General features: G+C 41.8%; 1 protein-coding gene across 1 annotated transcript in view; it reads right to left on the bottom strand.

The window, feature by feature from the left end:
- Window positions 1–13370, bottom strand: part of LOC124554195 (ankyrin-3-like) — a 78067-nt gene extending 64697 nt beyond the window's left edge. Inside the window, exon 1 of the mRNA XM_047128263.1 lies at window positions 13307–13370. The gene's annotated coding sequence lies outside the window, so the exon portion shown is untranslated. The remainder of the gene's footprint in view (window positions 1–13306) is intronic.
- Between the last annotated feature and the right edge of the window lie 12027 nt (window positions 13371–25397).

Genomic DNA, 25397 nt, shown 5'->3' with positions numbered 1-25397 from the left:
TGGACTGCACAATTGCGAAGGACGTTTCCGTTTTCCAATACCTATGTACCCTAAAACGTGTCACTGTTTCGTGGCGTGCAATTTAGTAAGTAAGGACTACGAAATGCACCACTTACGCTTCGCGGAAACTGAATGTAACCTGGCGTCTACTGCGACTGCTGTTTCCAACCAACCACAACACGACACAACTGACGTCTTGGGAGAATTCACTGACTTCCCGTTAATTGTAAATGACGGGAAAATTCTCCGTGCAACTTCGTATGCATTACGTAGCTAAAAATGAAATTTCCATGCCGATGACAAATTTATTACTGTCTGTTTATTTGCATACTGATGAGTGAACCATCATTTGAATTCTTTGTTCCATATAACACTTTACAGCTTTGGATCAGAAGATCACATGATCAGAAACACCTAAAGAGTGAACAGAAAGATGTTTTCCGACACAGACTGAACGCACATTTAACAGCGCATGACGATTCTTGCTGCACGAATTTCGTGAAAGGAAATACGGAGCAGTACTGTACGAGATGTGTCCATACTTGGAATAAGAAAATACCGCACCTGTTGCTACCGCTGCCCATCTTCTTTGACCGACGACGAAAACGCCGGATAAACCACTCACCAAAATGCAGTATGCGTAAAATACGTGTAGTAACAAGGACTATTTAGTTTGTTTCCATCACAGCACATTCATACACTTCACCAAATCACAAACTGCCCTTTCAGTCTCAGCTGCAGAATAGTGTCAGCACACCCTGCCTTCCAAGCAACAACGTGGAAGGGAAACAAAGGTCGGTGCTGTGTTCTGCCTCTGCACTGGGAGTAGAGAGAGTCACGTGACACTACGGCACAGGTCAAAGCCAGTGTGTGGCATCGGCAGGACACTCGGTGGGGAGTCTTGTTTTACGGTACTTGGTTGTGCCCTAGCAGTTTAAGATTTTCATTTGGAAGGCGTGATATATACGGCAAAGTGCGTTGAATGTAATGCAAATCTGGAAATCGCAATATACTCTGTTCATCACATTAAACTTCATGTAAACATTACACTATGTACTCTTCCGCGTTTGCTGGAAACTCATTGGATTTAGTTTCAGGTGGAGCAGATGCCAAGCGGTCACAAGTGCAATCAAGTACGATGATGAGGGTTCGTTTTATGCTGTGCATATCGACTTGTGCTGTAATACGGGGCAACAGCTTTACCGGCGCGTTTAGCTTTGACAGCACTGGCCGGGCAAGTGGTCCAGCTAACGTGCACTGAAGTGAGCAGTGGCAGTTCGGACGTAAACAGAGACGAGCAGAGGACAACACAGCTTTGGATGTGAATTTTTAAACAGAAGGAAATAATATATGGTAAAACTCGGGTGGTTTTCTCCTTAGGAGACCGGACGGAAAATGTAACATGTCATCGATATTAGCGAACATAGTATTTTAATTAAAAGCAGGAGTGATGAAAATTCGTGACTAACGAGGGTAATTTTTCTACATGAGCTGTGTGTGGCGTAAAAGCGCACTGTAGTAGCGCAATGTAGTAAAATACGTAAGCCACTGAAGGTATCGGAGTCAGCTGTCTGGTAATCTCTGAACTCCTACCACATCGGACACCGCTGAATACACTTCAGTACAACTACGTTGATAACGAGTCATCAGAGACAGAACCCCAAGCCAGAAAAATGTCCCCATTTCCTCCTCCTCCTCTTTCGTGACGTGCTGTTCTGCAGTTCGCCATCGTTTGGCAGCGACGTGTCACAAAGCTTCGCGCATTAATTGCAGTACGTTTGACAGCGTAATGTCTTGTTATTTCTCGCGAAAAATCCTTAACTTGGCTCCATATCAATTCTGTAGGGTTCAGACTGCAGTGTTACGAGCACAACTCTAAATATAATTCATTTGTACAGCGTGCTCGACGCCATCAAAATTGTCTTCCATCTTTCTGCGACATTTATCACTCTGGCTCATGTGAGACCACATCTGTCCTACAAAACAATGGGCATATTCAAACAGCACTTTTTAATTTTTCTCCAAAAAATTTAATCACGTAATGTTTTATCTTCAACCATCTTTTGCAATCTTTTATAATATATCTGTAATTAAGAACGTATACTTGCGATGAAAACCAGAAATTTTCGTGTGATATGTAATTGTAAACTACAAGATGTGCATTTTTCTTAAAATTGGTGCTGCACAAGTTAATTGCCATATATGACTCAAAACCGTATCAACCAAAACCACTAAAAATAAACGCAAAATATACCTATTTAAAACAGCAGATAAAAATTCGCTTGATGCCTTCCTAAGAGTGTCTCCATTCCTCCCAAGCTAATTATGTAAGTGTAGACCAGATACGGCTCAAATTCAAAGATACAGTATCGACAGCAATAGATCCATATCGTCTAAGTTAATAAGAGACGGGACTGATCCATCACGGTACACAAAACACATCAGAACACTGTTGCAGAAGCAACGAAAAAAGCATGCCAAATTCAGAAGAACGCAGAAGCCCCAAAACTGGCTAAGTTTCACGGAAGCTCGAAATTTAGTGCGGACGTCTATGCGAGATGCTTTTAATAGTTTCCACAATGAAATATTGTCTCAAAATATGGTAGAAAACCCAAAGAGAATATGGTCGTATGTAAAGTACACCAGTGGCAAAAAAACAGTCAACACCGTCACTGCGCGATAGCGATGGAGAAGTTACCGATGATGGTGCCTCTGAAAAACCACAGCAGCTGTTAGCAAGAGTGACATAAAAGTAGGTAGCTAAGGTGTTGCGACACAACTCAAATCACTTAAGAAAGGCAATTCTTCCGGTCCAGATGGTATACCAATCGGGTTCCTTTCAGAGTATGCAGATACAATACCGCCTTTCTTGGCAATCACGTACAACTGCTCACTTGACGAAAGGTCTGTTGCTAAAGACTGGAAAGTAGCACAGGTCACACCAATACTCAAGGAAGGAAATAGGAGTAATCCACTTAATTACAGACCCAAATCAATGACCTCAATTTGCAGGAGGATTCTGGAGCACATACTGTACTTTAACATTATGAATCACTTTGAAGAAAATGACTTATTGATACATAACCGACACGGATTCAGAAAATATCGTTCTTGTGCAACACAGCTAGCTATTTATTCCCATGTAGTAATGAGTGCTGTCCACAAGGGATCTCAGATCGATTCGATATTCCTAGATTTCCATAAGGTTTTCGATACCGTTCCTCACAAGCGACTATTAATCAAATTGCGTGCATATGGAGTATCGTCTCAGTTGTGTGATTGGATTCGTCATTTCCTCTCAGAGAGGGGTCACAGTTCTTACTGATAGACGGTAAATCATCGACTAGAACAGAAGTGATATCAGCCGTTCCGCAAGGTAGTGTCACAGGCCCTCTGCTGTTCCTGATTTACCTAAATGATCTAGGAGATATCTGGGCAGCCCCCTTGGATTGTTTGCAGATGACGCTGTAATTTACAGTCTAGTAAAGTCATCAGACGATCAGTTCCAACTACAAAATGACCTTGAGAGAATTTCTGTATGGTGCGAAAAGTGGCAGTTGGTACTAACAAGGGAACCTCCCCATCGCACCCCCCTCAGATTTAGTTATAAGTTGGCACAGTGGATAGGCCTTGAAAAACTGAACACAGATCAATTGAGAAAACACGAAGAAGTTGTGTGGAACTGTGAAAAAATAAGCAAAATATACAAACTGAGTAGTTCATGGGAAGATATACAACATCAAGGACACTAGGAACGCAGGAGCGCCGTGGTCTCGTGGTAACGTGGGCAGCTGCGGAATGAAACGTCCCTGGTTCAAATCTTCCGTCGAGTGAAAAATTTTAACTTTTTATTTTCGGTTTATGTGACAAACTCTTATATTTTCATCACTTTTTTGGGAGTGGTTATCACATCCACAAGAAAACCTAAATCGGGCAAGGTAGAAGAATCTTTTTACCCATTCGCCAAGTGTACAAGTTAGGTGGGTCGAAAACATATTCCTGTCATGTGACGCACATGCCGTCACCAGTGTCGTATAGAATATATCAGATGTGTTTTCCTGTGGAGGAATCGGTTGACCTATGACCTTGCCATCAAATGTTTTCGGTTCCCATTGGAGAGGCACGCCCTTTCGTCTACTAATCGCACGGTTTTGCGATGCGGTCGCAAAACACAGACACTAAACTTATTACAGTGAACAGAGATGTCAATGAACGAACGGACAGATAATAACTATGCAAAAATAAAGAAAGTAACATTTTCACTCGAGAGAAGACTTTAACCAAGGACCTCTCGTTCAGCAGCTGCTCACGCTACCACGGGACCACAGCGCTCCTGAGCTCATGTTCTCCATGATGTTTCCTATGTGGTCCATGGACTACTCAGTTTGTACATTTTGCTTATTTTTTCACAGTTCCACACAACTTCTTCCTGTTTTCTCGATCTGTGTTCAGTTTGTCAAGGCCTATCCACTGTGCCAACTTATAACTAAATCTGAGGGGGGTGCGATGGGGAGGTTCCCTTGTAAGCAAAGAAAAGTGCGAGGTCATCCACATGGGTACTAAAAGAAATCCGAGTAATTTTGGGTATACGATAAATCGCACAAATCTTAGGGCTGTCAATTCGACTAAATACCTAGGAATTACAATTACGAGCAACTTAAATTGGAAAGATCACACAGAAAATATTGTGGGGAAGGCGAAACAAAGACTGCGCTTTGTTGGCAGAACACTAAAGAGAAAGCCTACATCACCCTTGTCCATCCTCTGCTGGAATATTGCTGCGCGGTATGGGATCCTTACCAGGTAGGATTGACGGAGGACATCGAAAAAGTTCAAGGAAGGGCAGCCCATTTCGTGTTATCGCGAAACAGGGGTGAGAGTGTAACTGATATGATACGCGAGTTGGGCTGAGAGTCACTGAATCAAAGGCAGTCTTGATTGAGGAGAGATCTATTTACGAAACTTCAATCTCCAACTTTCTCTCCCGAATGTGTAAATATTTTGTCGACACCCAACTACGTAGGGAGAAATGATCATGATGATAAAATAAGAGAAATCAGAGCTCGAACGGAAAGATATAGGTGTTCCTTTTTCCCACGCGCCATTCGAGAGTGGAATGGTATAGTATTAGTATGAAAATGGTTCGATAAACCCTCTGCCAGGCACTTAAGTGTGAATTGCAAAGTAACCATATAGATGTATATGTACATGTGATGAGTTTCATATTTAAATGCTTTAGGTATTCAAACCGAACAAAGAAAATTTCGCACCACGTGGAGTGTAGAACCACCGCCCGCCGGCACACACGATGGTCAGTCTACGACCCTGTCTATCACGCCACGCATACAGTCAACACCTCCCTTATTTCTGATACATAGTCCTACTCGAAAAGAAGTCAAAAGCTGATTTTTGTCTGTAATCTTGTGAAGAACATGAACTCCTTGTTTCTCGCCATTAACGGTGTTCCACGTGCGTGTTTCACTACGAAGCAGGAAGCAGTGTCGTCCATTTTCGCGGTACGTATGAACAGCGAGACAATCAGAGCACACGTACTGGTTACAGAGACTGTTCCCCCCCCCCCATGAACCATGGACCTTGCCGTTGGTGGGGAGGCTTGCGTGCCTCAGCGATACAGATAGCCGTACCGTAGGTGCAACCACAACGGAGGGGTATCTGTTGAGAGGCCAGACAAACGTGTGGTTCCTGAAGAGGGGCAGCAGCCTTTTCAGTAGTTGCAAGGGCAACAGTCTGGATGATTGACTGATCTGGCCTTGTAGCAATAACCAAAACGGCCTTGCTGTGCTGGTACTGCGAACGGCTGAAAGCAAGGGGAAACTACAGCCGTAATTTTTCCCGAGGGCATGCAGCTTTACTGTATGATTACATGATGATGGCGTCCTCTTGGGTAAAATATTCCGGAGGTAAAATAGTCCCCCATTCGGATCTCCGGGCGGGGACTACTCAAGAGGATGTCGTTATCAGAAGAAAGAAAACTGGTGTTCTACGGATCGGAGCGTGGAATGTCAGATCCCTTAATCGGGCAGGTAGGTTAGAAAATTTAAAAAGGGAAATGGATAGGTTGAAGTTAGATATAGTGGGAATTAGTGAAGTTCGGTGGCAGGAGGAACAAGACTTCTGGTCAGGTGACTACAGGGTTATAAACACAAAATCAAATAGGGGGAATGCAGGAGTAGGTTTAATAATGAATAGGAAAATAGGAATGCGGGTAAGCTACTACAAACAGCATAGTGAACGCATTATTGTGGCCAAGATAGATACGAAGCCCACACCTACTACAGTAGTACAAGTTTATATGCCAACTAGCTCTGCAGATGACGAAGAAATTGAAGAAATGTATGATGAAATAAAAGAAATTATTCAGATTGTGAAGGGAGACGAAAATTTAATAGTCATGGGTGACTGGAATTCGAGTGTAGGAAAAGGGAGAGAAGGAAACATAGTAGGTGAATATGGATTGGGGGACAGAAATGAAAGAGGAAGCCGCCTGGTAGAATTTTGCACAGAGCACAACATAATCATAACTAACACTTGGTTTAAGAATCATGAAAGAAGGTTGTATACATGGAAGAACCCTGGAGATACTAAAAGGTATCAGATAGATTATATAATGGTAAGACAGAGATTTAGGAACCAGGTTTTAAATTGTAAGACATTTCCAGGGGCAGATGTGGACTCTGACCACAATCTATTGGTTATGACCTGTAGATTAAAACTGAAGAAACTGCAAAAAGGTGGGAATTTAAGGAGATGGGACCTGGATAAACTAAAAGAACCTGAGGTTGTACAGAGATTCAGGGAGAGCATAAGGGAGCAATTGACAGGAATGGGGGAAATAAATACAGTAGAAGAAGAATGGGTAGCTTTGAGGGATGAAGTAGTGAAGGCAGCAGAGGATCAAGTAGGTAAAAGGACGAGGGCTAGTAGAAATCCTTGGGTAACAGAAGAAATATTGAATTTAATTGATGAAAGGAGAAAATATAAAAATGCAGTAAGTGAAACAGGCAAAAAGGAATACAAACGTCTCAAAAATGAGATCGACAGGAAGTGCAAAATGGCTAAGCAGGGATGGCTAGAGGACAAATGTAAGGATGTAGAGGCCTATCTCACTAGGGGTAAGATAGATACCGCCTACAGGAAAATTAAAGAGACCTTTGGAGATAAGAGAACGACTTGTATGAATATCAAGAGCTCAGATGGAAACCCAGTGCTAAGCAAAGAAGGGAAAGCAGAAAGGTGGAAGGAGTATATAGAGGGTCTATACAAGGGCGATGTACTTGAGGACAATATTATGGAAATGGAAGAGGATATAGATGAAGATGAAATGGGAGATACGATACTGCGTGAAGAGTTTGACAGAGCACTGAAAGACCTGAGTCGAAACAAGGCCCCCGGAGTAGACAATATTCCATTGGAACTACTGACGGCCGTGGGAGAGCCAGTCCTGACAAAACTCTACCATCTGGTGAGCAAGATGTATGAAACAGGCGAAATACCCTCAGACTTCAAGAAGAATATAATAATTCCAATCCCAAAGAAAGCAGGTGTTGACAGATGTGAAAATTACCGAACTATCAGCTTAATAAGTCACAGCTGCAAAATACTAACACGAATTCTTTACAGACGAATGGAAAAACTAGTAGAAGCCAACCTCGGGGAAGATCAGTTTGGATTCCGTAGAAACACTGGAACACGTGAGGCAATACTGACCTTACGACTTATCTTAGAAGAAAGATTAAGGAAAGGCAAACCTACGTTTCTAGCATTTGTAGACTTAGAGAAAGCTTTTGACAATGTTGACTGGAATACTCTCTTTCAAATTCTAAAGGTGGCAGGGGTAAAATACAGGGAGCGAAAGGCTATTTACAATTTGTACAGAAACCAGATGGCAGTTATAAGAGTCGAGGGACATGAAAGGGAAGCAGTGGTTGGGAAGGGAGTAAGACAGGGTTGTAGCCTGTCCCCGATGTTGTTCAATCTGTATATTGAGCAAGCAGTAAAGGAAACAAAAGAAAAATTCGGAGTAGGTATTAAAATTCATGGAGAAGAAATAAAAACTTTGAGGTTCGCCGATGACATTGTAATTCTGTCAGAGACAGCAAAGGACTTGGAAGAGCAGTTGAATGGAATGGACAGTGTCTTGAAAGGAGGATATAAGATGAACATCAACAAAAGCAAAACAAGGATAATGGAATGAAGTCTAATTAAGTCGGGTGATGCTGAGGGAATTAGATTAGGAAATGAGGCACTTAAAGTAGTAAAGGAGTTTTGCTATTTGGGGAGCAAAATAACTGATGATGGTCGAAGTAGAGAGGATATAAAATGTAGACTGGCAATGGCAAGGAAAGCGTTTCTGAAGAAGAGAAATTTGTTAACATCCAGTATTGATTTAAGTGTCAGGAAGTCATTTCTGAAAGTATTCGTATGGAGTGTAGCCATGTATGGGAGTGAAACATGGACGATAAATAGTTTAGACAAGAAGAGAATAGAAGCTTTCGAAATGTGGTGCTACAGAAGAATGCTGAAGATTAGATGGGTAGATCACGTAACTAATGAGGAAGTATTGAATAGGATTGGGGAGAAGAGAAGTTTGTGGCACAACTTGACCAGAAGAAGGGATCGGTTGGTAGGGCATGTTCTGAGGCATCAAGGGATCACCAATTTAGTATTGGAGGGCAGCGTGGAGGGTAAAAATCGTAGAGGGAGACCACGAGATGAATACACTAAGCAGATTCAAAAGGATGTAGGTTGCAGTAGGTACTGGGAGATGAAAAAGCTTGCACAGGATAGAGTAGCATGGAGAGCTGCATCAAACCAGTCTCAGGACTGAAGACCACAACAACAACAACATGAACAGCGAGACAATCAGAGCACACGTACTGGTTACAGAGACTGTGACTGTACACAATTTAAGATAAAAGTTACGTAGGTAAAGTACGATTAAGATAGACGTTGATGGCTGTTAATACGTCAGAATGTCTGAAAGGTTCTTCCACACTGACATAGTAATAAGGTATCGAACACTTAAGTTGGACCTACTTCCAAGGGCGGAGCACCACCAGTGGTAAGAGAGCTACGGCTGCTGGCCAGTCACCGCGCTTGCGTTTGTTTACATCTGGTTTGCTCTTATGATGAAGTACATGCTACATACGAACCCCGTAGCCCCACCCTTTATTTCGCATTCACGTTCATTGTCCTACCCGTCTCACAGCCATACCACCTTACTCCACACCAACCTAGACCTCTCGCTGTGCTACGGAGTACTGAAAGCTTGTTCCCAACAGATAAGTAGGAGTCTCAGCCAGATATGTATTTTTCCTCATAGACTGAAATACGCTGTTGTTCAAAAACTGCGTAAAAATGAGGGGTCGACAGAAGCGTCCGATCTCACGCGTCGGCTTTGACCCGTGACGTAAGGGTGTTGTGTGTGACGTCACGACGGCGCGGAGTTTGGTTTGTGAGTGTGGCGTGTTTGTAGATGTCGTCGTGTTGTGGTTTGTTGTGCTCTCTGGTGGCATGTTCAGGGTTTTCGTTCGTGTGGTGTAATGGGCTCAGTTTGCTTTTACTCATTATCCAGAATTGTTAGTGTGTCAGCTGTGTTTGTAGTGGAATTCGTTTCAGTGAGTTAAAGATTTTGTGTGAAGGTTAATTTAGTGTTCGCTGTACATCGTATGGTAATTTTAGTAAAATTAATCGGTTGTTTTTGTTCAGGAATGGATATGACGGATAAAATTAACAGTGCGCAGGTCAAGGGAGGTGTTCGATCCCAATGTGTGGCTGTGTATGTTGGTATTGGTATCGGGAGATGTTTTTCGAGCTATATAGGCCAAGGAAAGGGTTTGATCCTAATTTATGGGATCGGGAGCTGCTGTTGAGCTACATAGGTCAAGGGAAGTGTCCGATTCCAGATCATATTGTGTTTAGTGGTATTTGGGGAGTTTTGTGATGTCTGTTTTTTTCGTCGTTTTGTGTTTTGTATGGGGGTGGGCGTCCAAATTAGTTTATATTTAGTTTGCCCCCACCCAAAAACACCCCATTTCCCGCACTTGTCCCGTTAGTGTCATTAGGCTTTTTGTGGAAAGTGTGTGTGTTTGTTTTTCGATGTATTTTCGCCCTCATAATGTGTACGTAACGACTTTATATGCGCCATATTGGAATCGTGGTTTACGGTCGTTCCCGCCATATTTGGGACGTCAAAGCAGATGGGCGGGATCGGACGCTTCCGTATTTCCAAAATGGGGATAGGTCTGATGCTAACAACTACCAGCCAGTCTCACTTCTGATAGATTTATTCAAAAGTCTTGAAAAAGTAATGTATTCAGGAGTAGCATCACGTACCTGTAAAAATGAAGTACTAACAAAATGTCAGTTTGGTTTTCAGAAAGGCTTTTCAAGAGAAAATGCTATAAATATGCTTTCACTGATCAAATATTAAATGCACTGAATAACCAAACATCACCCATTAGGATATTTTGTCACCTCTCAAAGGCTTTTGATGGTGTGAATCACGAATTTCTTCTGCACAAGCTTAAGTACTGTGGCATGAGTGGGACAGTGCACAAATGGTTTAATTCATATTTAACTGGAAGAATGCAGAAGGCTGAAATTAGCACTACAGATTGTCTGCAAAAATGGTGTCCCAGACAGTTCAGTCTTGGGTCCCTTACTGTTCTCGATATATATTAATGACTCGCCACTCTATATTCATGAAGATGCAAAGCTAGTTCTTTTTGCTAATAATACAAGTACAGTAATCACAGTCAAGGAAATTGTAAATGTCTTTGACAAAATTATTAAGTGGTCCTCTGCAAATGGACACTCATTAAATTTTGAGAAAAAACAGTGTATGCAATTCTGTGCAGTAAATGGCGTAACACCATTGATAAATATAGGCTATGAACGCAAGTCTGTTGCTAAGGCAGGGTATTCAAAATTTCTGGATGTGTACACTGATGAGAAATTGAATTTGAAGAAACATCAATTATCTGTTGAAATGATTAGGTTGAGCTACTTATGCTACTGGGGTTATTGCAAAATATTGGCGATGAACATCATTAAATTAGCCTACTACACCTATTTTCATTCACTGCTTCACATGGTATCCTATTTGGGGGCAATTCGTCACTAAGAGGAAAAGTATTCATAGCATCAGGCTAACAGCTGGAGCCCACCGAAGAACATCTTGTGGACATTTATTTAATGAACTTGAGATATTCACAGTACCTTCGATGTACATATATTCATTTATGACATTTGTCAATGACCCACCCCAGTTCAAAAACAACAGCAAAGTGCATAGCTACAACACTAGAAGAAATGATGATGTTCACTACTCTGGATTAAATCTCACTTTGTCACAAAAAGGTGTGAATTATGCTGCCACAAAAATATTTGGTCATTTGCCAAATAGCATTAAAAATCCGGCAGATATCTAAACAACATTTAAAAGAAAATAAAAGTATTCCTGAATGACAGCTCCTACTGAATAGATGAATCTTTAGACATGAAGTATTAACTATAAAAATATTTACTATTTTGTATAAAGAAAACTTATGTTAAAGTGACACATCCCACATCATTACGAAATGTATTAATGTTCTATGCAACAAGAATCAATGTATGTATGTGTGTATGTATGCACGTATGTATGTATGCAGACCAATTTGTCAACACAACCCATATTTCAGGGAGGTGAGGAGGTGGCTATCATATCAGCCCTTCTTTGTGGAAGTTTGTCTACAACCACCTGCATTGCTATATTTCATTTACTTCCACAAAAGACGATGAAATTACTCTTAACGTATTAATGTCAAGAGATCCGCTTGCTGTGATATAAACTGTGTATTCCTTTCTCTACGCAACAGCAACACAGATGTAACAATGCGTTCTTCTTAAAGCCACAACAGTTTAATAATTCTTTATTTGTCGTAATAAAGTATTACTCAGGAGCACCCGTTTGGTTTGACAAGAACATGTATGTGAATCTTCAGTTTCTCCCAGCTTATTTTTTGATGGAACAGTCCACAGGTGAACTGCCTGTTCGTAGTGTCCGGCGTGCACGCTATGAACCGAAAGTACAGCTATAGACTGTTCCATCAAGAATATACATAATAGTTGAGTTCTGCAGCGAGATTTGTAACTGATACTCTGTATTTTGATATCGTTCTGAGCAATGACAAACACTTGTCAGAAAGTATTTTGAGGATGGCTGTTACTGCAAAAATGTTTGAGTACTGGTCCTTTACGTGGGATACTGCTTCACTCGTCCAGATACCCCCTTATCAGAAAACCGACTACTTTTTTGGTAAGTGTACGGCACAGTCACTGCCTGGAGATGCACGATTATTAACAGAAGTGAAGACTAAGCCCCTAACGCCGGGAATTTTGACAACTTTTCTAGCAAGAGGATCAATTTTAGGTCAACGTAAGAATTCATTCATTTCTGCACTTACACATATAGAACAAAGACGAAATGGAGGGTAACATTATCTGTCTTACTGACTACCCAACAGACTACCTTGTCACCAAAAACATTTCTCTAGAAAAGTGAAGATATCGAAATTCAATGGAACAGCGTTCTGTATTAAAAAACATTTGCGTGACCTAACGTGCTGACGATTGCTAATGCAGGACTGGGGGAAAGACGCTAACAGATTAGTTGTACTAAATTCGGCAGTTTTCGTGGAGCTGACTGCTTCGGGAAATACCGGATTCAATTCTCCACTATCGAACTGTCAAAATGCGTCTAGCTTTGTTTGATTTCAAGCCATTAGGAATAGGATCAGACTGTCCCAAGGTCTACGCACTATCCTGAAGTAAAGTAATTGTTTAGTTCCTCAATAGTCGAAGTTGCCATAGCATCTTATCTACTTGCAGAAGCAGTGTTCCGTCATTCTGTTCTGTTATTCCTAACACGCACAATAATTCTTTTATGGATCACATGTGTACAAAAACGAACCTGTATTTCGGGGGAAAAAATTCAACAAAATGGCGCGAATACGAGTACAAATCTCGTCCGAGCCTATGCTTTTCACTCATGCCTAAAGTCCGTAGAACAGCAGAATTAATAGGAATGTCGGTAGGACTTCAAAATAACAAGATTTGTAATACGAAATTCGTTAGTATTTTGAGAGCCTAATAAACGAACGCGATTTGCTTTATACGCGATAGTCTCCATAGTGAACCTAAATGAAACCTTACAGCTACCATGACTTTGCAAAAATAAACCAAAAGAAAACAAAGAAAATAATTCAACACTACAGGAACGCATGAAAACAGTCGTCCTTACCTTATTAAGGGTGTGGGTGTAGCAGAAGAAATTCTCGGCGCAGAAACAGCAGCACGAAATTCCAAAGCAGAACGTCTCACTGGACACGACTCGCTACAAATGCGACAGACGCCTGAAGCGGCAGGGCTGTGGCACGCAGTCAGTGCTGCCAACGGCTGCGAGGCCGGCAGGTACCAACTGCAGTCTGCTACGGGGGCCTCACACAGCGGGCAACGCTTCCAGGGGCCCCGCGCAGAACATGCGAGTGTAATACGAAGACTGTCGTCCTAATTTTGTTATTGCGGACAAGCAGAAAAAAATAAAGTAACATGTTTGTGAAAGTACTTTTCACGTAATGTAATACAATTCTACGCTCACTGTGACACTGCTGTGGCCACTGGAGTACCTCTCAGAAAATTATGCCCGCACCGGAGTCCAGGGAACCAGGGTTATTGTGATACCGACGCGCTACAGTACTGTTTATTGTCAACACATGGCTGTTGCCCATGCATATATTCGGTTCATTGCTTCTCAGCCCCTGTCCGCACCATTTCTAGTCATTGCTGTGGATAACAATCAAGCATTACGCTCCACCCGTCAGCAGGTTGTTTCCCACAGAATGATTTTTTTATTGTCGTCAGTTTAAACATATGCCTGCACTACTTCGCCACTTCACGTGTTGTGTGTGCACTGTGTGTCAAGATACAGTGTTTTTCCCTGTCCTGTGGAGTTCAAAGAGCCAAAAGGGAAACCTTTCATGAAAGGGACAGATTTAAAAGATACGATTCATGTATTCAAAAGATCAAGAAAAAGCTACAACTGAACAGTTTTTGAACTCACAAAAAGGCGCTTCCGGAAAATTTCTCCGACCAACAACGTCAGACAGTGAGAGTTTAGCGTGCTTAAAAGGCCATGCCCCTAACGGCAGCCTCTCATCGTGTGGTGCTTCAGATGCAGCTGAACACAAGCACTGGAACACGGACCTCCCGCTGTCCCACATGCGGGTAGGCCTACTGCTAGCAGTTGTGAAGCAATCACGAGTTTGGACCCAGGCACTTGGCCTAATAGGTTTACATCCACAATGATAAATGAAATTTTACATAAAGGACCTACTATAATTGTAAGTTTTGAGTATCCTTTAAACGAGAATGAAAGAAAATTTTCAACTCATTTTTAATATAAGAAGTTTACCAAATTGAGAAAAACAATGATCGTAAATGGCTTATGTATTCGAAACTTACCGACAACTTTCTTTGTTTTTATTGTAAACATATTCGATCTCCTTCAAACTAGACTTGGTCAATGTTTCTATGCTTCGATACAGTGTATCGATACGTGGAACTGTTTCAGTGTTTCCGAACGGCTGTGGTTCACTGTTTCGAAACAGTGGTGTTGCATTCCGCCACTGTCTCGGATAACCGGACCAGATTCGATCTCGAGCCAGACACAGAAACTGTATCGTTGTTTCAAAATAAGGCTGTTTCAGTCCACCTGTGCTTGGAACGGACTAATTGTATCGAAACAGTGGTGTTTCATTCCGCTCTGTGTCGGACGAGATTCCGGTTCGGCACAGGTACTGAAACACAACACACCACTTCATGAAACACTTCCAAGAGTGTCGAAATCTTTTTGACAGCAAATAGCATGAAGCTTAAGATATCCGAAAATAAAGCTTCGTTTCTAGCTGACTCTCGTATTCCGAAATGGCGTAACATCTGCTTTATAAACACTAACAAAACAATAAAACAACGCATACTATTCACATTCAAAATAATAAATATGTGAAAATCATTCAGTTAAATTACACTTTTTTTTATAACAAACGCTTCTCTGTTCATGTACAGTAATCATATTAAGAAACGCAAGTAAGACTACAACATTTTGAATAAAAAAAAAAGGCGTAGAGTGACAGTTATTAGACATATACATAAATTTGATGTAGGTATAATTGCAAGCAATCTGTTTCACGTATCACTTACAGTTTAATGGTGAACTGGAAGGGCTGGGGAGCATATTGTATTTATAGTAACGGTTCGAATCACCTTGAAAGAAAATTTTTTTCTGTTATATCTTGTTATTTATTCTAATTATTTGGCGTTATTTGTGAGTTTATAGTCACTGTGCCTATTACCCACAATGATTCCCTTTGTGTGCATGGAAATTAGCAGGATGGGTATATTACCCACACTAAAGGAATGTGGGAATCCCAGTAGCATATCCGTTGTTTCTGCAGTTTGCTCCCACCTCCAGTTCCGTTCGTGGTGGTTCTTGTATCTTCAGCTATGGCTGTCCTCAGCCATTTGAAAACCATGAAAGTCACACGACACGAAAGCAGCGCATTTGCTACAGGAAACACGAAACTGCCAAGACGCCCAAGTGATAGTTACATACTTCCTGCGATATGATTAGCGCTCTCGCACCTCATTTGTGTTTATATGTACATACTTATACAGTAGACATTCAAGATGATAAAATGTGTAGGTTTATTAGATTACAAAACACAAACTGTTTCACTGTTTCGAAACAGCGTATCGAAACATTACATTGTACTGTTTCATTTCTTTCGAAACAGTTATGTGTTTCTGTTTGCCCATCTCTACTTCAAACAAGATATCAGGCGATGGACTCCGTGGCTGGGTTCATTTAGAAAATCGGATTGAAGAGCATGAACAATAATTTAACAACATAAACAGTACAAGAAAGTGGACAGAATGCGAGGTAATTTGAAACAACAAAGTGGTATTGATCATACTTACTTTGAACTACTGGAAAGAGAGAAGGAACATTAGCGTCAGATTCTAAACTGAATTATACTCACCATCAGATACCTAGTTCAACGTAATATAGCCTTAAAGGGAGGCAGTGTCAAGCTCTATCAAGAAAATAATGGTAGTTTTCTTGGTTTGATGGAAATGACAGCAGAATTTGACCCTGTTTTGCAGGAACATTAGAGTTGGGTAAAGGCTCAAGTAAGTCATGACCATTTTCTTGGAAAAAACATTCAAAATGAACTCATAAATTTGCTTCCCAACAAAGTAAAAAACAGCATTGTTAATTCTGTAATCGAAAGTAAATATTTTTCTGACATGCTTGATTGTACTCCTGATACATGCCACAAGGAACAAATGACATTGATTCTTAGGTCTGTAAATTTATCAGAAGACGCAAGGACTGTAGAAGAACACTTCCTCGACTTTCTGAACGTCACTTCAACAACAGGAGAAAGTTTGACTGGAACCGTTTTGTCGGAACTAGATAAACTAGGACTCGATATCCATGATTGCAGCAGCCAACGTTATCGATTATAAAAGGTTATCGAAGTGGTGTTCAAGCCAGAATATCAAGGTGCAAACCAAGAGCATTTTATACGCCATGTGACAGCCACAGTCTTGTGTTATTAGATGCGGCGAAATCTACTGCAAAAGCAGTCACATTTTCTGGTGTAATTTAAAGAATATACATTATTTTCAGTGCATCCACTCAGAGATGGGAAATCTTATTGCGCAGGGCGCCAACTTTAAGAGCGATGAATCTTTCAGATTCAAAGTAGGGTGTAGAGTGTCAAAGCTGTTAAAGTGCCAGACGAGAGAAGTCAGAGGCGCCCTTCCTGAGGTGAGCGACGCCGCTGTTGAATCGAAAACAAAGAGCGGAGCTCACTCGCTTGCTGTGGACGATTTGAAAAGCTTCGAGTTTATTGTAGGCGTTGTCGTATAGTACGGCCTTCCCTTTGCCATTAGCGCAGCAATTAAGGCAGTTCAAGCAGCAAACGTTGACGTGAAAGTAGCAACTAAATCTCTCGAAAGTCTAATTACGTTTATTGGGATTTCCGCGAAGGAGTTTTCGTTAATGTGCAGTTAACAGCGAAAGAGATAACTGAAACTTCGCAGACTTGACCAAAATTTGGAGAAAGGAGAACTGGCAAGAAGGCGAAGCAATTTGATTTTGAAGGTGACGACATGGTTTGCAGAGCTCAACCGTCAGAGGAGACATATAGGAGCGATTTTTTCTACCCTGTCGTTGAGACAGTGTTTGAAAGAGAGATTTAGTCAAATGCTAAGTATTCCGGAGTACTCGACTGTTTGTTTTCTCTACACAGTTTAAAATACATACAGGACGAAGAATTGAAAATGCTGTCTACAAACCTTGAGTGTAAACATAAATTGTGAATGTTCGAAAGACATTGTTGCTTCAGCTGTCTTGACAGAAATTAATGTGCTCAGAGAAATGGCGCCCGATGACGTGAAAACTCCTACGTTAATACTGAAATACTCGAATGATTCTGCAAACCCGCTTCACGGGATTTACATCGCCCACAGTATTTTGCCAGCCGTGCCAGGAACTGTCGCCTCCGCTGAAACAAGCTTTCCACGTTCAGATCTCGTCAAGAATTATTTCCGAAGCAGCATGTCGGCCATGTCCTCAATAGAACACGGCGCGGTTCGAAAACTGAGTTCTGAAGATACTATTCATGAATTTGCTCTTCAAATAGCGAGGAAAAGATGTTTTGTGTATACCCTTTGTGTTTATAACCTACAACTCAGTTAATTTCTTGTGAACACAGAGCACAGTCGAGTGATGAAAACATTGAAGCAAAATTTGTGAACCTTACCTGATTTTGAATTTCATTGAATTGGAAGGATTCCCGTAGCAGTCTTATTATTAACATTTTTGTAATAACTATAACTATTAAGATTTCTTCTCCAACTAACTATTTTCCTACAACGACAGTAGATCCCCTGCGGTAACAGTCTACTGAAGCACTGGTACTACCTTAATGACGGAAGTTAGAATTCTTTTGAACGTCACGGAGATATGTGAGCTGTGTTGGTGGAGGGGCTGAGAGGTTGGGGGGGAGGGTGTGGGAGACCCCCCGCAGAACTTGGGCACACGTCCCCACGCCGGCTGAGCCCTGCTCACCCACTGCTGGCTCTGGAATTTCCTGTAAGTAGGCTTTCACGCAAACACTACTTTGCCTATTCGCACTACCCTTCTCTGTACGCGTTCAATATTCCCTGTTATTTCTTTTTGTAATGGGTCCCACACACCCGAGCGATAGTCTAGGACGGACCACACGAGTGTTTCGTAAGCTGTCTCCCTTGTAGACTCACCGCATTCATCCAGTGATCTCGTCCACTCTGCCATCTAGTTTACCTACAACTGAGACTATGTGATACTTCCATTTTATATCACCTCAGTGTGCCACACCCAGGTCTTTTTATAAGTTGACTCATTCCAAAAGTGACTCACTAATATACAACAACCTTTGAATACGACGTTTCAGCGAGTTTTTAAGTGTACAATTTTGTACGTAATTTCTCTGCCAAACAGACTGAAGTGGATGGCAGGGTGTTCGTCTAGCCACCATCACACGATTTGCCTTACATTTCTTCCCGCTTACAGTAATTTGTCGAAGCCTCTTTTACTTTGAAATCATGTGAACATATGAATAAATATTTGTACAGCTTCTTTCAGACACTCCTTCATTATAGAGAATGTATCATCTGCACAAACTGTAACCTTACTGTTAACATTGCCTCCAAGGTCATTAGCATACGACGTGGACAGCAGTGCATGCAACACACGTCCCTGAGGCGTGTCTCAAGCTACTCCCACACCTGTTGGTAAGTCTCCTTCCGAGATAACATGCTGCGTCCTCCAGATACCTAGACAGATAGACAGGCAGATGGACAGAGACGGGGAAAGCGGGGGGAGGGAGGGAGAGAGGCAGAGCTGGAGACAGAAGCGCCTCATTCGCGTGCAGCGGGCGGCCTCCGCCTCTCCCCCCTCGTGGTGAATGTCGCGGCAGTCCGACACACACACTGCCGACACTCCTTCCCGCTCTCTATACACCCCTGACAGCAGCGCTCCAAGCGGACACTAAGCTATAGTTCTGAATGCGATATACGAGGAATGCGAATAGCATCATTTATATTCATTTGTAACACAGTTTTTCAACAGGGAACGTCTGTAATGCTGTAAAAATCTGCAGTAACTAAAACATTACACCTCATTTTTTTTGTTGAATTTCCTAAGGACCGTGGGAGGTATGAAGTGGTACATTTCGCGACTTTTTACTTACGATTCTCTTGTAAGTAACATATATTTAATGAAGGATGTCGTTTTCTTACAAGGGAATCAAAAAGGCTAGTAAACAGCGGAAGACTTGACCTTCAGCAGAAAGACGTCGTATATTTATTCGACGACGTGAAGTTTTGTTCACAACACCTCCAGTCGGATCAATGAACGCGAGACATGGGAAACTTCTATGGAATGCAGTATCTGCGTTACGTAAGGTACCAAATAAGCCAACACAACTGTTGATGAAATGAAAAACACACAAATGTGGTAATAAGACATCAAAAACAATGAAACTTTTTCCAACACGGATCACACCAATTCCACAATTGTTGCTACATCTCTGCCAAAAACGGGAAGAATCTTACAACAGATTCGGGCTTGAAGCAAAAACAATCACATTGAAAGAAATATTCGTCTATTAGAACATCGATAGAAGTGTGAGAATCTGTGAATCATTACGCTGCATACAAAATTGTTACGTGTCAAAGAGACTGTCCATCATGACAGGAACAGAGAGCAAACGAGATATATTTTCTCATGCTTCAAATATGTGTTTACGTTCTCTTCCTTTAAGAGGAGCAAGCTGCAGTTATACAAATTATTGCTTCACGAGTAAATTGTAGGTTACGTCACAGAATCACCTCGGTCGGCGCTTTGGCGCGAGTTTTTCAAGCTGGGCGACTGTTATTAGAAAATAGTTTCCAGCTTTCCACAATAACGATATTTTTATAAAAATTAATATAATTTGTGTTTGTTTCGATATTCTGGAGTATAATATTGGTGGAATCAGTGTATGTGCAGCTTTGTCGAACAAATTTATTACAAATTAGATTTTGAATGATACTGTTCAAAGCATCGTGTTCCACAAACCCCAACTTCGCACTCTACACAAAACACACGTGCTTTTCTTCTCGCTTTTTTCCAATTGGCAACACCCACGGCATTTTCGCGTCGGCGCCTGCTTTTACGCGAAAGACTGTGTGTGTTATTCTGGAAGATGTCGTCCCACCAGACGTGTCGGCACCGACGCCTGTCAAGGTTCCATGCTGAGAGGATCAGCTGACATCGATACTGCCTCTTTCTGTGAGGTTCATTTGAAACTCAAGTCTTCCGCATTTTACCACCAAGTCGGTTGTACAACAGGTACGGATTCAGAGCTGCTACGTCCATGAAATGGCCAAATCACTGCATATATATTTTGGAAGACGTTTGCTCGTGGTCGAATAACTGGTCCCGTATTGGTCAGCTGAATCAACGCCAGCCGTTCTGCCCCTGCATTCCAGGATCACTCCAGGTTTCCACTGCACTTTTATCTCCTCAGTCTGCCGCAGCTCGCCGCTGTAAACACAGGGAAGCGTGTACACGTCTCTGCTGTCTCGCCACCGCACTGCCATCACCTTCCCTCTGTAAGAGGTCTTACATTTACCTCTCTCGAGTTTTGCCTCGTTCAGAGCTGTCAGCACTTCCTTGCCGTTAATACTAACAGTTCCAATGCAGCCACTGCTTTTAGAAACGAGAAAATGGAACCGCTCATTAATAATATAGAACCTGTCGGTAGACAAAGTATATCCATTGTTAAAACATCGGTGAAGCAAAGACTTTAGACACTAGAGGATATTCACTATATTGTGGCTTAAACACAATGTCTTTTCCACTGCAAGTTACAAAGTGTCACAAAGAAACGCTACCTGCTTTACACAAGCGAAACTATTTAATATCAAAGCGAGATTGATAGACGTCCCGCCCTTTCCACAATTAACAGCGATTTCTGATGGCATAACTCATGTCCGGGAGTAAAAGGCCTCCTCAAATGTTTTCTATAGATGATAAATGACAGATCTGTATCCACACAATTCAGCGGGAATACCAGAGTCATTTTGAATAAACACTCTTGTCATTAAAATGAAGGAACCTCAAATAGTACATTTCAAAATTCAGTCTTTAAATAATCCCTGAGAGGAATAAGATATCGAATAAAGATTACAATTCCCCAATACTTTTTTCTACCCATTTGCGAACACACGATCGCTGTTTTAATGTGTCCTGCGTGTGCGTTTATGAACTGTTCATCACATTTGTTCGTGTCGCTCGCCATCTTTGTTAGCAAGCTCCCATAAAAAAGTGACTGTGGAGGATCTCCAACGAAATTCTTACATCTAGATTTCGTGTCGAACGGAATTTTCTCCTACCTACACTGCAATTAGCGGATCACGAAATTGCCGAACCGGAACCATTGTAATCAGTTATCACTTCTTGTCTGACGTCCCCTTCACATCTTGACGTTTCTGAGTCATTGTCATTGGGTATCATCATCGCTCTCTTCACCACTATTCGACACTCCGTACCGTTTATTTATTTACTTCTTCACTCATCACTCTTCTGACTGGTTTGACGCGGTCCGCCACGAATTCCCCTCCTGTGCCAACTTCTCCACCTCAGAGTAGCGCAGGAAACCCAGGTGCTCAACTGTTTGCTGGGTGTACTCCAGTCTCTGTTTTCCTCTACAGTTTCTACCCTCTACAGCTCCCTCTAGTACTGTGCGAGTTAACCCGTCATGTCTTTACAGCTGTCCTACCATCCTGTCCCTTCTTGTTGTCATTGTTTTCTCCATATATTCCTTTCCTCGCCAACTCTGCTGAGAACCTCCTCATTCCTTACCTTATCAGTCCACCTAATTATCAATATTCTCCTGTAGCACCACGTCTTACATGCTTCTATTCTCTTCTGTTCTGGGTTTCAGACAGTCCGTGTCTCACGGTCATATAAAACTGTGCTCCAAACGTAAACCCTATGAAATTTCTTCCTCAAATTAAGGCCTATTTTTCATACTAGTAGACAAGCCAACATCTCTTTTTCTCAACACATACTGATCGTACGGGGGTAAATGAGGTATCGTTAGAAAGTTTTTTAACTGGCTTCTGTCATTCCATATTAGTATTGCACTAAAATTTTGCTACTTGCGGAAAATTTAGCTTAAAGGAGACTTTCAACTGTGACACGCAAAAGGGTATGGCGAGCGTCATACCTATAGTCTACGAAGTTATTAAACAGGAATAACAGTCTCCCTCTTCATACCACCATGCTACAAAAATAATTTTATTTGTTGTAAAGCACTTATTAACTGGACAGTTTGTATACAGCACAGTAACAGATAATGTCTGTGGCCACTGCAGTTATCCGCTATATCTGCCATTGTACAAGTTGACTTTCCTAATCGAGTATACCTTCTGAAACGACAGACATATCTGCCATTGCCACCTTCAATTCTGATTTACCTAGAGCCACCATGATCTAACGTGCTCACCGTAACTGAAAATGTCTCTCGAGAGGAAGTTACAGGTTACGTGGATGCACTGACAGACAGTCCCTGACCTCTGCCACTCGTACAAACCGGGACAAACAGTCCAAATGCAAAACACATTTCTGGAAACATGAACTTATCATACATAATCCTCGATTATTATTTCATGTCGTTCGGTTAGTTTTTAAAAATGTTTCCTCTTGTTCCCGCAACTACCCTTACACCAATGACTAAACTTATTCGAAAAACTGACATTATTTAAAACTGTAACAGCGAGCGTGTTTCGCACAGGTCCCGTGGTTATGTTGTGTATTCCATCGTCTTTGACATGGATAAGTAGGGGATTTTCCACTCGATTCCATATAGGTTTCCCAAGCTTTAGGGGACCTTTATAGTAATTCCAAAGTGCTTGAGATTTTAACGGGGCTGAATTATAAAGTTTTTGTACGAGTTACTTTCAGGTATCGTCTTAGTTACAACCCTTTTAGCTATTTGGTGTAATGTCTCTGACCTTTCTCCCGCCTTTCTTCACTTCCTTTTGATGGCACTATTCTTTATCAGACGATTCAGGTACGGTTTACATTGATCAAACAGAAACGGTAAAAATGTAATGTGTACTCAGGACTAACTGCCTTTTCTAATACCTAGGGTCGTGGACATCTTCACTTGACAGGTACGCCTTTGGTGCATGAGAACTACCAAGTGTGGTACCGACGTCGCAACACAGAAAAAACCCAAAATCGTGACTGGCGATGTCCTTACTGGAGCTGGAAATTTAGCGTGGAATTCTACGCGAGATTAATCTAATAGTTCCCACAAAGAAAGTGTGTCTCGAAAACTGGCAGAAAATCAGGTCGTAGTAAAAGTACACCAGTGCAAAGACACAGCCACCACCCGCACTCTGCGATAAGAATTCTGATGTTTCCTATGACAGTCACTAAAAGCGGTTTCCCAAATTCAGCGAAGATGATGAAGTAAATATTCCAGAATTAGAGTCAATGAGAAACTTTTAAGTCCAGATCCTCAGAGGAGTTAAGCAGTTTAAATCACTTAATGACGGCAGGTCCTCAGGTCCAGATTGTACACCAGTTAGTTTCCAGATGTAACAGTCCCGTACTTAGCAATCGTATACAATCGCTTGCTCGACGAGAGACCCGTACCTAAAGGCCGAAAAGTGGCACACGTCACACCAGTACCAAGAAGGGGAACAGCAATAATCCACTGAATTACGGACCCATATCACTGACGTCAATTTGCTATAGGATTCTGGAACACACACTATGTTTGTAATCAAACTGCACGCCTACGGAGTACCGTCCAAGTTGAGCGACTGGATTCGTGATTTCCTGTCAGAAAGGTCACAGTTCGCAGTAAATGACGAGACGTCATCGACTAAAACAGGTGTCCTACCTGGCGTTACCCAAGAATGTGTTACAGCGCCCACTGTTGTCGTTAATCTACATCAGGGGTGTCCAGCGCACAGCGCACGAGCCGCATGTAGCCCAAAGCAAGTATAAATGCTGCCCAAGAATTCAACACCTCTCACGCTATCGGAAAAAATCAATTTGTGTGAAGTTACGATAAACAAAAGTTTTCAATTTGAAACTCTCGCCACTCGCAGCTGCAAAGTACAAAATATCTGTCTGATGCGAGAAACGGCAGTTGACACGATCCACACGAGTACTAAAAGGAATCCGGTAGTTTTCTGTTAGACGATAACTCACACAAATCTGAAGGACGTCAATTCTCCTAAATACCTAGAGATTACAATTACGAACAACTTAAACTAGAACGATCACATCGATAATGTTGCGGGGAAGGCTAACTGAAGTCGGCGTTTATTGGCAGAACACTTACAAGATGCAGCAGGTCTTGTGAAGCGAGTGCCTACACGAAACTCGTCCGTTCTCTTCTGGAGTGTTGCTGTGCAGTATAGGACCCTTACCAGATAGGACTGACGGAAGACACCGAAAAGTTTGAGAGAAGGGCAGCTCATTTCGTGTTATCGCGATGTAGGGCCAGAGTGACACGGATATGATAGGCGAAAATATTTTGGTGACGCCCACCTACACAGGGAGAAATGATCACCGTGTTAAACTAAGAGACCACACACCACATTTAAGTGGCCGTTTTATCCACGTGGTGTTCGAGAAAGGCACGGTGCAGACAGAGTGCGGAGGCAGTCCGGCGAGTCCTCTGCCAGGCACTTAAGTGCGAATAGCAGAGCAGTCGTGTGGACGGAGGTGTGTATGTAGGTGGGACAGGGGTAACCAGGAAATGAAAAAAAAACAGTTAGAAGACATTGGTTAAATGCCATTAAAACATGTTAAATTTATTTTCATGGCAACACACAAATTGTAAGTTATTTTCAGTTAAATTTTGCCAAGATACGGAAGAAGCACAATGGCTTTTATACGGTGAAATAACCGGTGGATTTAATTTTAGACGTATTCGTATATTGTTTGTGCTCATCAGGACCACACAGGTGTGTGGCCGAAGACGAACAAAAGGAAGTAATATCACAAGAAGGACTCACCATTTCGAAACAAAGGTGTTCAATTTCTTTCCGTATCCTCTTCCTATCTGACATCGTTGAAGCTCCAACAACAAATTAAACAACAATTTTGTTCAACAGTTCTATTTTACCCACCCTCTGCAAGACAACTATCTTGCTGACCGTGGACATAAGCACGTTCCTTCTCTCTGATGTCCCTCTATACTCGCAACAGATGT

This window comes from Schistocerca americana, chromosome 11 (assembly GCF_021461395.2).
Source record: "Schistocerca americana isolate TAMUIC-IGC-003095 chromosome 11, iqSchAmer2.1, whole genome shotgun sequence".
NCBI classification, from domain to species: Eukaryota; Metazoa; Arthropoda; class Insecta; order Orthoptera; family Acrididae; genus Schistocerca; species Schistocerca americana.
Note: the sequence above shows the minus strand (reverse complement) of the source record. Positions and strands in the feature narration are given on the sequence as shown.